Source organism: Sinohyriopsis cumingii, chromosome 8 (genome assembly GCF_028554795.1).
Source record: "Sinohyriopsis cumingii isolate HCF-2022 chromosome 8, ASM2855479v2, whole genome shotgun sequence".
Taxonomy (NCBI): Eukaryota; Metazoa; Mollusca; class Bivalvia; order Unionida; family Unionidae; genus Sinohyriopsis; species Sinohyriopsis cumingii.
Window position 1 is genome coordinate 107,437,534 of NC_142968.1, and position 15,087 is coordinate 107,452,620.

Here is a 15,087-nt window from a genome sequence, read left to right on the forward strand (position 1 = left end):
TAATTATGTTTTGGGAAACAAGGAGGCATGATATTTTGTAACAAAATATATTTAATTATGTTTTGGGAAACAAGGAGGCATGATATTTTGTAACAGTGTGACAGGTACGATCATCATCACCATCATCCCATATCCTCCATGAATTTTATTCCAGGTTTTTTGTTTCGATTTAAAAATGACATATCTTCATGATTATCAATTACTGAATCCAAGGATAATCAAACTCCCATAATATCTACATCAGTTAATGACCCACAATTTAGTAAAGCATCATGTAAAATGTATAACGTCTGTTATATAAGACCAGAAAAGAGTTTTAAATTATCAAGCACTATACAGCATTTTTTCCCCTGGTCAACTTGTGAAAACACGCGTAAATGACTCGTGTGAAACAAATGCAGAAATAAAATATAGCGTGAACAAGTGCGATTATGAACGGTAAACAATGAACTACAGTCATGAATCAAATGGAAAACTAAAAACAAAATCAAGGAAATCAGCGATGGAGACCTAAAATAAAAAGAACGCCATATGACGAATGTCTAGACTTACTAATAAAGCTTATTTCATTTGGCAAGAGTTACGGTACTTAAACAATTGTGGCATGCGCATTATCGTGACATGGACTTTTTAATGTGACACAATATTAGTTATAAAATGAAGATTGAACGGGTGTACGAGATTTTAAATCATTGAAAATGGCACGACTCGTCAAGTTTATATCTTTCCTTTTAAATGACTCTGCAAAGTTTTTTCATACTATCTAGAACCAAATTTGATCTCTGAAAATGACGTAAGATTGACTGTAGTTTCTATTTGCATATACAAATACTGGTACTTAAATATTCTATAGTATGCTAATGTCTTCACGTCTGGCGCGTATTTGCTGTATATTTCACGATTCATGCTTGATTTAGTCTGCATGGCTCATAATTGCTGGTACTTTATCAATATTCCAATTTTCAAGCAAAGGGGACGTTTAGATTCTTTTTGTTTTCCTGCTGACACCGTACGTCATACAAATTGTAAGAGCTGGTTTTCAACAGGTTTATCTACAAAAATCACAGATTGGCCAATTTGTGTTTTCCTCAACTGGCTCTCAATCTTCTTGTTGACGGGTTTTGATATTTTTTCTGCCTCTTCCTCCTTTTGCAGCAAGATCTTTCAAACCGGAGCTTTATTTCTCGCGAGTTTTCTAATGCATTCCGTTTCTTAATTGCATTTCGTTCCGTCTACGGAAGTAATTCTAATATACTTAACGAGAATTTTCGAATGACCGAAGTCATCGTAATCTCCCTAATATTTAGAGAGGTGTTTCATATTGTCTGCAGTGTCTAAAATCTTTCACTATTCTGGTGCTAATTTTTGGGTTCTTTTCTGGGTATGGATTTCCATTAGTTATGACATTTCAATTTACATACACTCTTCTCTATGTATCTGATCATTCGTGAGACAAGTGGGTTAAGATTTTCTTAGAATTTACAATATGATTCCATCCACTACCTCACCCCACCCCATCACCCCATGTCAACTTCGAAGATTTTTTTTGTACAACCGTTATAATAGTCAATGTATTATATTGTCATTATGAGACAGAGAATTGCAATAAAAAAGGTAACATTCCATCCGTCAACAAGCACCAGCAAGTTAGTGTTTTATTTCTTCCGCAATTTCCTCTGACAGATGATCTTTTCTCTCATTTCGCTGTGATTATAACATGTTTTAATTAAACGGTTCCTAATTTAGAGTCACATATTTAACAATACACATTCCACGTGCCTACGTAGCTCTCTCGTTCCGAATGTTTTTCTGTTATGTAGGAATTGTGGCAGCAAACCTTGCATGCATCAATGACCAGTTAATTGTTATGCAATTTGGTTTACAAAAGTGACTGCATCGAGATAACTCTTTACTGGAGTTTCCGGCTATCGTCTAAAGATCCATCTCTTGTAACCAGGACATGACCTATCGATGCCTCAGTCAGAAGAAGCAGACAGATGCTGCAAAGTGTAGAGGAACAATATCGCAGGGGTACTGTGTTTGGGTGGCAAATAAAAGAGTGCTATATCACTTAGATTGCAGTTTTCACCCCTGGAGGTATCACCATATATTTTCAGGGTTCTTAAGAATAAACAGCAATAGGCTCGAACTGTTGTATCATACTTTACACAGACACGTTGTAAGACATCACCCTGAGCCCTAGATTCTTCTGAAGGGGGGTGGCTTTCAAGAACAGAATTCAGAACGAGTAACTCCTTTTCTTCTCTTCGATGTATTCTTTAATACCTGATAACGGTCAAGGTTACTTCACAAAGGTACCACATATCAGTTTCCTAAACAAAACTATCGTGGAAAATATGGTTTTTGTTGCTTCTCATAACGGTGGTCTGAATTGGCAATGATTAAAGGATGTCTCAAGGCAAGAGAAAGCATAATTAAAAGCCGGAAATTGGACCTGATTGCTTTTGGCAGCATCCAGTCAAGCATCGCTTACATTTTCGACCATAAAATGTGCCCACCACTGTATAATTCCCGAATACCACTTGAGCATGCAAAATCAAATCAGAGACCAGGAGAATAGTTATATGTTTTCGTAACTTCTTTTAGCTCTGCTTATAAACAAGTCTCAAACATGTCGTGTTTTTACACTGAATATCAACATATATTCTCTCTGGAAAGATGGGTCTCATATTCTTTTAGAAAAGAAGTAAGTAGGAAACATTTGCTTGGCCTGGCGTTATATCTCACGCTTCCATGATGTCAGGAAAAAAGTTAAGTACTGGAGTTATTCGATCCATCAATGACCCAGGATCAGAACTAGCAATTAATGGTTAAAAAACAATGATGGACTCCAGAACACAGGTATTTGTAGCTAAGAAAAGGTGTAATCTCAAATAATGCCTTTAATTTTGTCATCAAACAGCTTAATCGTATATACTGCAATAGACACACTAATCCGAACTGCAGCATTTGAAATATATATTTACCTGTATCATTGTTGCAACTTATTTGGGACTTGATCTTCCTATTTTACAGGTAAATGAAGGTCGGAAGCATGAAAACCTATAACGCGTTGAATGAATCATGTAGGAATTGGTATGACGCTGAGAGTTACGTAGATGGTAGTCAGCTTCCAACCTGCTTTGTTGAAGAAATGCTGTTTAAATAGCTAATAATTTGATTACTTATAATCGAATACATTATAATCTGTGGGGTTTATTGGGGGGGGGGTGCGTTTTCCATCCAGGTTCCCAAGAACAATAAATAGGAAGAATGTTATCAATTCAGACAGCTTTCGTTTTTAGTTTAGTTATCTAATCTAACGGAATCTTTCATTGAGCAAGCATCCATGCTACTGAAAAATATTAAAAATTTGTGTGCACGAACAGTACATTTATTTTTATCTAAAATTGGACATATGAATAGTGTATATAGTTTAACTGTTACTGGGAGTACGAATATTGTTTATATTTTATCCAAAATTGGACATGAATTATGCATATAGTTCAACTGTTACTGGGCACAGTATGAATAGTGTTTATATTTTATCTAAAATTGGACATGAATTATGTATATAGTTTAACTGTTATTGGGTGTAGGAATAGTGTATTTATTTTATCTAACATTGGACATTGATAGTGTATACAGTCTAGCTCATGTTATGTTATCCTGTGAAAAGTTTTTTCTTCACTTGAACTTTATTTAGTCAAAAGATTACCTTCATGTATTAAAGTGTGAGATATTAACTCTTTTATTTTTTTTAGTTCGAAATTCAGATTGAAATTTTCATGATTACCATAAAAATGACTGTTTTTTCTTAACAGTTAAGAAGAACAATAATTATGACTTACTCTTTGTGAAATGATGAATCTTAGATGTTTTTCCAAACCAGTGTCATGGGTAGAATAAAACCAAATTCAATTATTAAAGAATCCAAATTCTATACAAGTTTATGAATTTATATCCCCTAAGGTTTGCAGTAAGTATACTTGAACAGATTTTTAAGTTTTGGGAATATCATGCTTAAATATCAAATCAGGATGGTGAATGCCAAGCAGGGATTAAAAAAGGAAGAAGAAAATCAATAATACTCCATCAAGTAATACTTCTACAGTGATATATTTTTTTTAACTTGAAACATATCAGAATCGAAAATAGAATATCAACTACTCTTCAACGGTTGCCTGGGTTTAATATCTTTAAAAATAAACAAGCATCCTTTCCGCGTGAGTTTCGTCAAATTTTGAACCATTTTAACTAAAGCTGCTAGAAAAGAACACGTGTTAAAAAGTCACTACTGTTCACTGGGATAACAGACATACATTCGATATGAAATAATTGAGGGAAAAAATGTAAATGATAGATCTCCATCATAGTTAAAAATATTATATGAAATGTAAATGAATTTTTCGTTCTCGCATTTAAATTATATTACTTTACAATTGCATTTATTTTAAAAAGACGAGCCAAGAAAATCAGATAAAATACTACCGTGATATATATATATATATATATATATATATATATATATATATATATATATATATATATATATATATATATATATATATATATATATATATATATATATATATATATATATATATATATATATATATATATATATATATATATATATATATATATATATATATATATATATATATATATATATATATATATATATATATGTGTGTGTGTGTGTGTGTGTGTCTGTCTGTGTGTGTGTGTGTGTGTGTAAGAGTAAGAGAGATGCAAATAAACGTTAACGTTTGAATAAAAGGACTAAAATTTCTATACGTTTTAAGACGACTTATTATGTGACTCCTGGTTTAAAATTACATGTCATTCAAGAAGCAACTTTGGTTATTTCATTTTGTTTCTTCAATATATTCAAGACACACATCCTTTGCTTCACAAAACAGAAACTACTTCACTTGTTAAATTATTATTCTTATAAAATGGCCATTCTACAGCATATTTAGGGAATAAATATTTTAAACTTTGAAACTGTCTCTCCTCACTTTGTTCAAATAATATTTGGATTGATACATTTCTAATGTTAGTTGTTTTAATTCAAAGCTAAAGCATATATACAGTGCTTGATTTCGTAGTGAGAATTCTAAAAACAAACATTTAAGGAGATGGTACTACATGTAGAAAAATGAGGGTAAACAGATGTTTATTTTCATTGTTTGGTATTGAATACAGGCAATTTTGTGCATGACGTTTCTTTACGTTTTTAATGAATTCAATGCACATGAGTACCAATAAAAAAGAACTGTAAAATGGTTGTAACGTTCTTAACAGCGATTTTTAATAGAATCTCAGTCTCATCTTGATTACAAATATAGATCTGTACCGCATGGACCCATTCAGAATTATGTTCGGAGAAAGGGCAAACATGTGTAGTGGTCAGCTATTAGGTTTTACGGATGTATGCGAAAAAGTGTTTACTGGTGAACTCATATCTGGGGGCGCCCATTGTGTACTGTACTCAAGAGTTTCACGATGTAATGATCTCTGCAACACAATATTTTTAAACCATGCATTACACATTCTTTTGATTTCGTATTTTGCATCTTCTCTAAAGGCTGCCAACAAATCTGTTTCTTAAACACCATCACCCCACTCCCCAAGAAATCTTTAAAACCCCTCATAAAATAACAATATTTTTTCTCATATATCTAAATTTAGGATCTTAATTTTGGGTTAGAATAAATTCTTATATTTAAAAACACAAAACAAAATAAAATAAAATAAAACGAAACAGCAATAACAGCAGCAACAAAAAACAAAATAAGCTTATTCAAAAGAATGAATATAGTGTTCTCCAGATGACAAATTATTCAGGTTTTGTTCACTTCAAATCCTAACAAATAACCTGCATCTATGTAAGCACATTTGCAGTATCAAAGAAGACAATGATTCGATGTGACAGGTAGCCATGTTAGTTACCTGAACATGCTCAGTAGACCATGTTTAATGGATGCTTACAACGACGAACATTGTAATGAAAGCGACTGTTTGACCATGACATGAAATAGTATAATCCAGATCAGAAAAATGGAACACCAATCCGGGAATGCAATACTACCGAAAAAGGGAAAGATACAGCTGTCCAGTGACCTTTAGCCTGCTCCTGAACTTGACCTTTCAGCTAGGGACTTGATTATTGTCCAATAAAGGCGAGGACCTGGGTGATGCTCATCATAATGTTAAAACGTTACAGCCCGGATAAGAAAACAGGCCACTAACTTGTATTATCTGTTACTGAGATCTTGATCATAAGGTAGGAGTTATGCTATTCAGAAGTCAAATCAATCTATATAAAAGTATAAAGTTTAGCAAAATTATCTTCATCGGTTTGAGAGTAATACCCATACATATAGACGGGTCACTAAATTATATGATAATTTGCCGTAACCTTAACACTGAGACAGGGACATTTTGATATTGTATGTAACACACTGTCAAGCCAAAATGGCTTATAGTTTAATTCAGCTGTCTTCTTTGGATCCATTGCTATATACGGGACAATAACACAAATCAGAGCTACATTTTTCTTTGTGACCTTGACCTTAAATGGGGAAAGCTGACTATTGCATGTAACACAATTTTTACACTTGATATTATTATCAGACGTTTCATTAAAATTTCTTTAGTTTTTAACGAGTTTTACCCAGGGCCAGGATAAAAGTCAAAAAGTTATATTTTCCGTTGCCAAAATCAGCAATTAAATGACAAGTTTTTAAGTCGAATAAAACTTTGCCGGAAAATTATGAAAATCTAACGTGACCAAAGTCACCCTAATGTAAATTGTAAGATGTGATTAAATCCTCAAGAAATCAATAAGTGGAAATTAAATGTGTAATGGAAAATACGGGACAGGACAAGACAGGACGTGACGATACGAACGGATGAGCGATATGGGTAAACACTATATACATATGCACAATCCATAGATATAGCTGCGGAACAATGATACAGTTATGAGCTTCACAAGCAAATATAAACGGACTGATTAACTTGACAATAAATAGTTATAAACGCGATATTCTTTTTGTCTACTACAACAAATCAGAAATTACTTCTTGGCATGATATTTTTGGCAAGAGAAGTTTAACTTTTATGAAAGTCTTATTTCACTTTCTTATTTAGGGAAAACTTTGAAATTAAATTCCTGTGTCCCTTTATATTACATACATTTCTAGCAAGAGGTTAAGCAAACGTACCATAATCGAAAAAAAGAAGTTTCAATTCTATGTTCGAAACACCTTGTGTTTAAATGACGATTCCATTTCTCAAACAGGAGGAATAATTTACCTCAAGACAAGTCAGAAATTGTTTGTGTTGGGACTGTCTTGAAAAAGTGTAGTATATTTAGCATGTATAAGGTATAAGACACACCAGACTATTCTGGCTACATAAATCCAAGGAAACAAATAGTAAATTAAAATTCGACAAGAACCTATGGAAGATAAACTTTTTTGAATTAATGAAAGCTTCTATTAGACAAAAATAAAAGGTCAAGAGGAAACATATCTTTAACTGATTGATATAAAATAAAGTAAACAGTACAAAAAGACATAAATATTTAGAACATGAACCTAATTTAAAAAAAAAAAAACTCTTTATTTTGATGGTCCAAAATTGCTTCATGTGTGCATCATCAAAAGGTTTCTTCAACCTCTTTAAGCATGGCTCAGGTACGTGTAACCTATACACGGGAGATATAACACCACATCATGTCTTCTATTCATTCTGTAGGAAGAATGCCACTCTCTAATAATGGACTTTGATGTCTCGAAGATCGTTTGTGTGGATTCCATTCCCTATATGATGCCAAGAAAACGCAATGTAATACCTGATATTATTGTATGGAATCTTCCATTGGACCATGGGCGAGTATGAAGCAGCTTTAGATGTTTGAGAGGAGCAATTTTGAACATACAATGGAACAGTAATTAACATTAATGTATGTATCGTGTGTGTGTGTGTGTGTGTGTGTGTGTGTGTGTGTGTGTGCGTGTGTGTGATTTAGATTTTTAACGTAGCTTTACCAGTTTGAGTCATATCGCCAAGACTTCTGTAGTGCGGCATTTTATAGTGATGTCTAGCACTGGGACATCATGCCGCAGACATGTAGCATGATGTCCAACCCAATCACATTATCCTGACTCCAGACTAACCAGTCCTAGCAATAAACTCTTAATGCTGGACGCAAACGAGTCAGCTGCAAGTACCATTTTTTATAAGTCTTTGGTATGACTCGACCTGGGTTCGATAATTATTATTATTATTATTATTATTATTATTATTATTATTATTATTATTAAGGTAAAATAATAAAATATAAGAAATGTTAAGACTTTGTTTACGACTGGTCAATAGATTATTTAATGGTTTCTTTCATTCTTTCTTCTCTTAATTACTACTCACTATCACAGTAAAGGCTGTTACTGCCCAGAAGAATATCCATAATAAATATCACAACCTGTAATATTGTGATGTGTACACGTGTGCATTATCATTAACACCAATAAATTCCAACTTTTAATATATGTACGTGTAAATTGCAAGCAATATCTTATAGTAGACTTTTTTCTTCACAACTCAAATTGTTTTGTAGCAGTTTTGTAATTATATGTTTCTATCAAATAAGTTAGTAATGGTGGTACTTATAAGAAGATTTGTCACCCAAGCGGTCATGGAAAAAACGACACCACTATAGTCCGCAACTTTTTGAAGATGTCAATCGTATGTGTGTTTGAATATGCATGTCTACATTATACGTCTTAGTTGATTCAGGTGTACTCAAAATATTTTGACATGTCCGAATATGCTTGTGTCAAAATTACAGTTAAAATATTACATTAAGAAAGGTCAAAGTAAATTTTTATCAGTGAATATAAGGGGTCTGTAAAGTTCCATTTTCATAAGGAGAGATATCTTTCACTGGGTTAAGCCCCCAAAAATGCATCAAAGATTTTTTTTACAAGAAATACACAGTACTGCTAAGACTGAGATAAATATTGTGAGTATAATGGGCTTTCCTGTCTCTTAGCGATGGTAGATACAGTGTATTCGATATGTTGATTAATGGAAATGGAATAATCTGGGCCAATTTATATTTTAATAATGTGATAATCCCGACTTTCTCTCGAGTCAAAGACAAGATAATGCTACTTTTGATAATTCATCTATTATAATTTGTGGTGACTGGAATGTTGTTTAGGACGTGGAACCTGATATGTACAATGATAGAAATTCCACGGCCCGAGTAGCAGCCCATGATATCAAGAATAAACTATATGTAATAGATTTATAAAGTCTAGTCCATAAGGAGAGTCAGTCCCGATGCTTGATTATTTATCCGGAGACAACACAGTTATATCACACAAAGCATATTAGATTATTTCCTGGCTTTCGAGGACATGTTTTCAGATATCGCTGATTGATCTATGGTTTCATTGTACAAAACAGACCACTCTGCCATAACTACTTTTATCTTATCAGTTCACGGCTATTGGAAATTCATAACAAAACGTCTAAGACAAAAGGAACACATTATTACAATAAAAAGTGTTGTAACTTCTAATGAAGAATATCATCTTGATTTAGTGCAAGTAAAGCTAACATGTAATAATCAGCTCTTCCTCCATCAGTTATAATGGCCATCCTGTATAGCCTATCTTGCGCTGAAAAATGGCGTTAATCGGAATATACAACAATAGCAACAACAACTTCTACTATCTTATCACTTATTACAGTAAGGGATAATCATAAAGCTGTTATCAAAGGGAGATTTTATTGGTGAAAACATTAGAATTGTGAATGATTTAATGAGCTGCCTCGACGAAAAAATACCAGTCTGGCCTTCTCTAATTAACTGATTTTTAAAGAACATTTGACTATGTCGAATGAGAGTTTTTGGAAAATGTTCTGAAATCGTATAACTTTGCTGGCTCTATTTGTCAGTGGTTCAGAGTATTTTCCAGCAAGTATAAATGTAGTGTCATTAACATTGGTCAATTGTCTCAGTTCTTTCATTTAGAGTGAGGGTGTCGTCAAAGAGACCCATTGGCGCCATACTCATTTATTATAGGGATAGAACGTGACACCATTGATGTCAATAATAACATAAATAGTATCGGTATCTTTTATAATAATAGAAAAGTTAAGATGAGTCAGTACGCAGATGATACCCTTTACTACTGGACTGTTGTCCACAGCCTTTTAAGTCTACCATCGATACACCTGACGATTTTGCATCGGTCTTCGGTTTACATTGCATTGCATTACAATCAAAAGTCATTTAAATAAGAAAGAACAAATTTCACAAGAATAAATTTGACCAAATATTGAAATCATTTGGTCTAATTATTTCTTTAGACTTTTCGGCATAGACTTCTCTTCAATCCTAGATGATATGCTAGATTTAAAGTATGCGAGGAAATTAAAAGAAACTATTTGAAAGTTATTGGGCTGTTGGATGAGGCGAAAACTATCCCTTATCAGAGAGTAACTTCCATCTTATAATTTATTTTGTCAAAGTTTCATTTTATTCTCGGCATTGCCTAATCCTCCAGTTTGTATAGAGAATTAATTGAACAAACTATTTTAAAATTTATTTGCAACGCTAAAACCGAAATGGTTAAAAGAGGTGTACTTATAACTTCATCTTTAGACGGATCCGTGCAGATAAAAGTAAAATAGATTTGTAAATGTAAGACTAATATATTTTGTGCAAGAAGTTTTACTTGCTTTAACAATATTGAAAATTGAGCCCTCGTCAGTTTAAAAATACTTGTCTACGGATAGTCTAAACTGAATTAATTTTGATAACTTTCATTCCTATACAAAACACGTGTCTAAAATCTTTTTTTTTAAAATGTACTTTATCCAGGATTATTATTAAATGTTGAAGCATTAAGTTCAAGGACTCGTACTAATAATTTGATTGAATATTTCTCAATTATTAAAAGAATAACCGCTCATTGGATATGATAAATATATAATTATTTTGACAAGGGAAACACTGTTACGAATGTAAGTTACAGAAAAGGTTGAATATTAACAATTAAGAATTTAAAACATGTATATAAAGGTATGGTAAAGATAAGAACAAATACAGCTTATGGAAAACATTATCCATGGTCAAGACAATTAAGATACCCGACAAGTGATTAAACCTGTGGAAAGTCTTTACTTTTAGCAAAGAAGTGTACTAAAGATACAAACTTAATTACCTCTAAGTTTAAATTCATTCAAAGAATTATTGAAACAAATCAACCTCATTGATGAATATACGTGTACTTTTCACAAACACTATATTGAAGATAACGAAAACCTATTTCATTATAATGAAGAGTTTTAAAAATCCTTCACTGTATTGATTAAGAATTACATACCAAATATTATGATTTCAAAAAGAGGGATTTCCTTAGGAAAAGACAAATTTGGTGATCTAATAAATTTTTTATTTCATTTTCACTGTAAACTCTCTCATTTATAAGTCCTGCTGGGCTTAGAAAAACAAATTGCGCAAGTCACAGAAATATTGCTTTATGCTACAAAACTCGAAAACAAAAATATTTCGCAAAGTTGTATAATAAAACACACCCGTTTGAGATGAAGTGGACGCTTTTTGTTATAACTTCAAGAACTTGTTGTACACTAAAGCCAAATATTGTGTCTACTATTGAGTTGTATAGTTTTACGCAACGTTTTACCGGCTGAGTAACACCCGATCTTTGTTGATAAGCAGACACATATATTTTTCTTGGTGTCTGACTGTGTTTGTATGTGTGTGTGTGAGTGAAAGACATAGCGAGATAAGTTTTCTTTTACATCTGTACACACACACACACACACACACACACACACACACATATATATATATATATATATATATATATATATATATATATATATATATATATATATATATATATATATATACACACACACACACACACACACACACACACACACACACAGAGGCGAGATGGACTATATAATCTATGAGTCATGACTTTTCAACAATTATGTATAACATCCAAAACACTCGGTCAGGTGGTGTTAAAGGCAACTGCAGATTCCTGACATTTAAATTTTTTTTACAATTTGTAAAAATGTTTTGTGATCCCTTTCATTACAATCAGCACAATTACTATTAGGCAACCATACTTAAAGGGTTTTTCAGATTTCATGAGAAATGTGTGTGTGTGTGTGTGTGTAAGTGTGCGCACGCGCGCTCGCGCGCATGTGTGTGTGTGTTTTGAATTTTTAACGTAGCTTTAACTATTTTTCAGTCATATCGCTACGATGTCTGTAGTGTGACAGTTTATGGTGATGTCTAGCATTGGGGCATTATGCCGCAGACATGTAGCATCATGACCCATCCAGTCACATTTTCCTGACACCAGGCCGACCAGTACACCAGGCCGACCAGTCATAACACTAACTCTTGATGTTAAACGCCAGGCGAGGCAGTTGCTTGTATCATTTTTATAAGTCTTTGATATGACTCAACCGGGGTTCGAACCCGCGACCTCTCGCATCCGAGGCGGATGATCTAACAACAAAGCCACCGGAACGGTCAGGTTTTATGAGAAAGGAATGTTTCTGAATGACAATGACTTTGGATAATAATAGATTGACAAATTTAAGAATTTCCAATGTTTCAGCATTGAAATGGAAGCTGACAAATTCATAAAATAGTTATTTTATAAAAGCCTCAATATATTTCAAAAACATATGAGTGTGGCTGTAATTTCTGCAGTAAAATGGAAACAGTATCTAATTGCATGGTGTTGTTGGGTATTACAACAACATGTGAAACTTCGTCTCCATTTTTTTAACCGTCTGTATAGATGGACATCTGACTACGATGCGGATGTGTGTGTCTTATTTCGCTGAATTTATTCTGAAGAAATGGAGGAATTATGAAAGGACGTTTTGAACTGGCAAAGAGCTAATACATTTTTTTACAGAAGTTCAATAACTACAGTGGTACCTGAGCGATCGAGAAGTTCCCTGAACTGGTCTTTGACTGTTGCAAATTCGAGATGAAGGCGAATTCGTGTGCAAAAATTTAGAATAAAATTTCGTTAGCTCACCGTTCAGAAAAATCCTTAAATGGTTATTTCACAACAGAGAAGAGAATATCGTCAAGAGACTTTTGGGTCACCATGAACTTTATGGAAATGTAAAAATTGCATTCAAACCGTTTGAACCTAACTTCTTTCTAAAGATGTATGGACTCTGTATTACCCTGTCTGTTGCTGTTCGTTAGCATTTACTTGCAATGGAATTAGTTGGTAAAGGTAGCGAATATTTTCTTTGGTCAGAACTTAACCATGTAATCATGGCAACCTGCATGCCTTCAAAACAAATAGAAATATTGTTTCTTCTTCTGAAAACGAAAAAAAAAATTTTTGACAGAATCAAAAAGCAATTCTTTTTTTAAAAAAAATCCTGGAGAAAAATCATTCTTTCTTTGAGTATATTTGATATAAAGCTGGAAAAAGAATCTGCATGTACGTTAGGTCAAGGTCAGTTGTATCGCCGATCTTCTGCGTGCAACGGTTGTATCCGCTATGGCAGAATTATTCCAATTTTTCACTAAATTTGCCGTATCAGATACATTTCATACATCGAGACAATGAACCATCAATAACTGACGCGCCTTCTGAAATGGAATATATTTCACAAGCTGAATTATCAAGCTTTTCGAACAAACCATCTTAACTTCAGTCACGTGCCAGTTGACCAGCAGACGACCAGAAACCAAAACGATTTCAATCTCAACAAGAGTAGCGTTTCAAACATAGGAAAAAAAATTGGGGCTACAATATTTTCACTGTGGTTCGTTCAAAATGAAATTAAAACTATATTTAAATGGACATAAGCATGGGAGAGAGGGTCAAAAGACCAACATTTTTACACTTGGACCCATTGTCTTACATTTGCATTGTTATAATTACGTGTCCTTTCCTTTTGTTTCCAAACATAGCATGTCTTTCATTTAATATTTTCTGTACGGCAACATTTGAAAAGGACTTATTGCTGGTATCACGCGCCTCTTGGACTACTGATATCAGGGACAAGGAGGTTGCGAAATTTGGGTTGTCATGTGACTAACAATGCAAATGGTGAGTATCAGATCATCTTTCATCAATGCTGTAGTTACGTTTCGTCGGACAGCAGATTAAATAAATAACGAAGATTGTAGTCGCAATTTCTGAGACAAAAAATAGTTTTCCTATCAGTTTCATGCAGGTATGAATCGATGTAAGTACCCACATTCCGGTAAGTTATTGGCTCTGACCCTAACGTAAATGTAAAAGTATCTAAATTGGGGTGGAAAGGGTCAGAGAGAACTCGGATTAAATCCTACAATGTATGACCCCGCCTCTGATAGTGGCTGGCTGGGGGTTGAAAGATCCCGCCCTTCCACCTACATAACTGTCGTGGTCGATGTCTTACTTTGTGTGACTATTGAACCCCAGTCACTATAACCATTTAAAGATAGTGTTAATTTAATTTTTAAGGAGGCCCTGTAATTAGCCTAGCCTGTTAATAGCTCGTAAATAGGTAACAAAAATGAAAATTGGTTACTTACAAAGCAGAACAATAATGAATCAGCCAAACCATGTCTAACTTGTTCAAGAAAATCCAATACATTCACACTAGTTAAAGCTAGTAATTTAAAACGCTGTAAAAATGACATGAAAACTAATAGGGATGATATCAATGATTTAAAAAGATAAAGGAGGAAACTGTATGTATACAATGCAATTGAAATATGAATCTAAATATCCTCAATTACAAACGATATGATAAATTTAAAGGTATATCATTGGAATTATCATCAGCAATTTATATTAATGATACTACTACTACTGAAATACAGCAAAATGTTTTATACTATCAATTAAATACATAAATTCAAATATATGCATGATTGTTAATAATATACATGTGTTGCCATAAGTTACAGTTTAGGCAATATGATTAGCAATATGACGTAGACAAATTTACAACTTCAGGCAAATATATATATATATATATATATATATA

The 15,087-nt window shown here is 33.2% G+C and overlaps 1 long non-coding RNA gene across 2 annotated transcripts in view; it reads left to right on the top strand.

Moving 5' to 3' along the window:
• LOC149794329 (uncharacterized) overlaps positions 1 to 15,087 on the top strand; it is a 77,711-nt gene that overhangs the window by 58,942 nt on the left and 3,682 nt on the right. The window contains exon 3 of one of the 2 annotated variants that reach the window (XR_016423011.1): positions 7,771 to 8,369. The exons of the other annotated variant lie outside the window; for it this stretch is intronic. This is a non-coding gene — a long non-coding RNA (uncharacterized LOC149794329). Of the gene's footprint in view, positions 1 to 7,770; positions 8,370 to 15,087 lie in introns of those variants that run through there. 2 annotated transcript variants of the gene reach the window in all.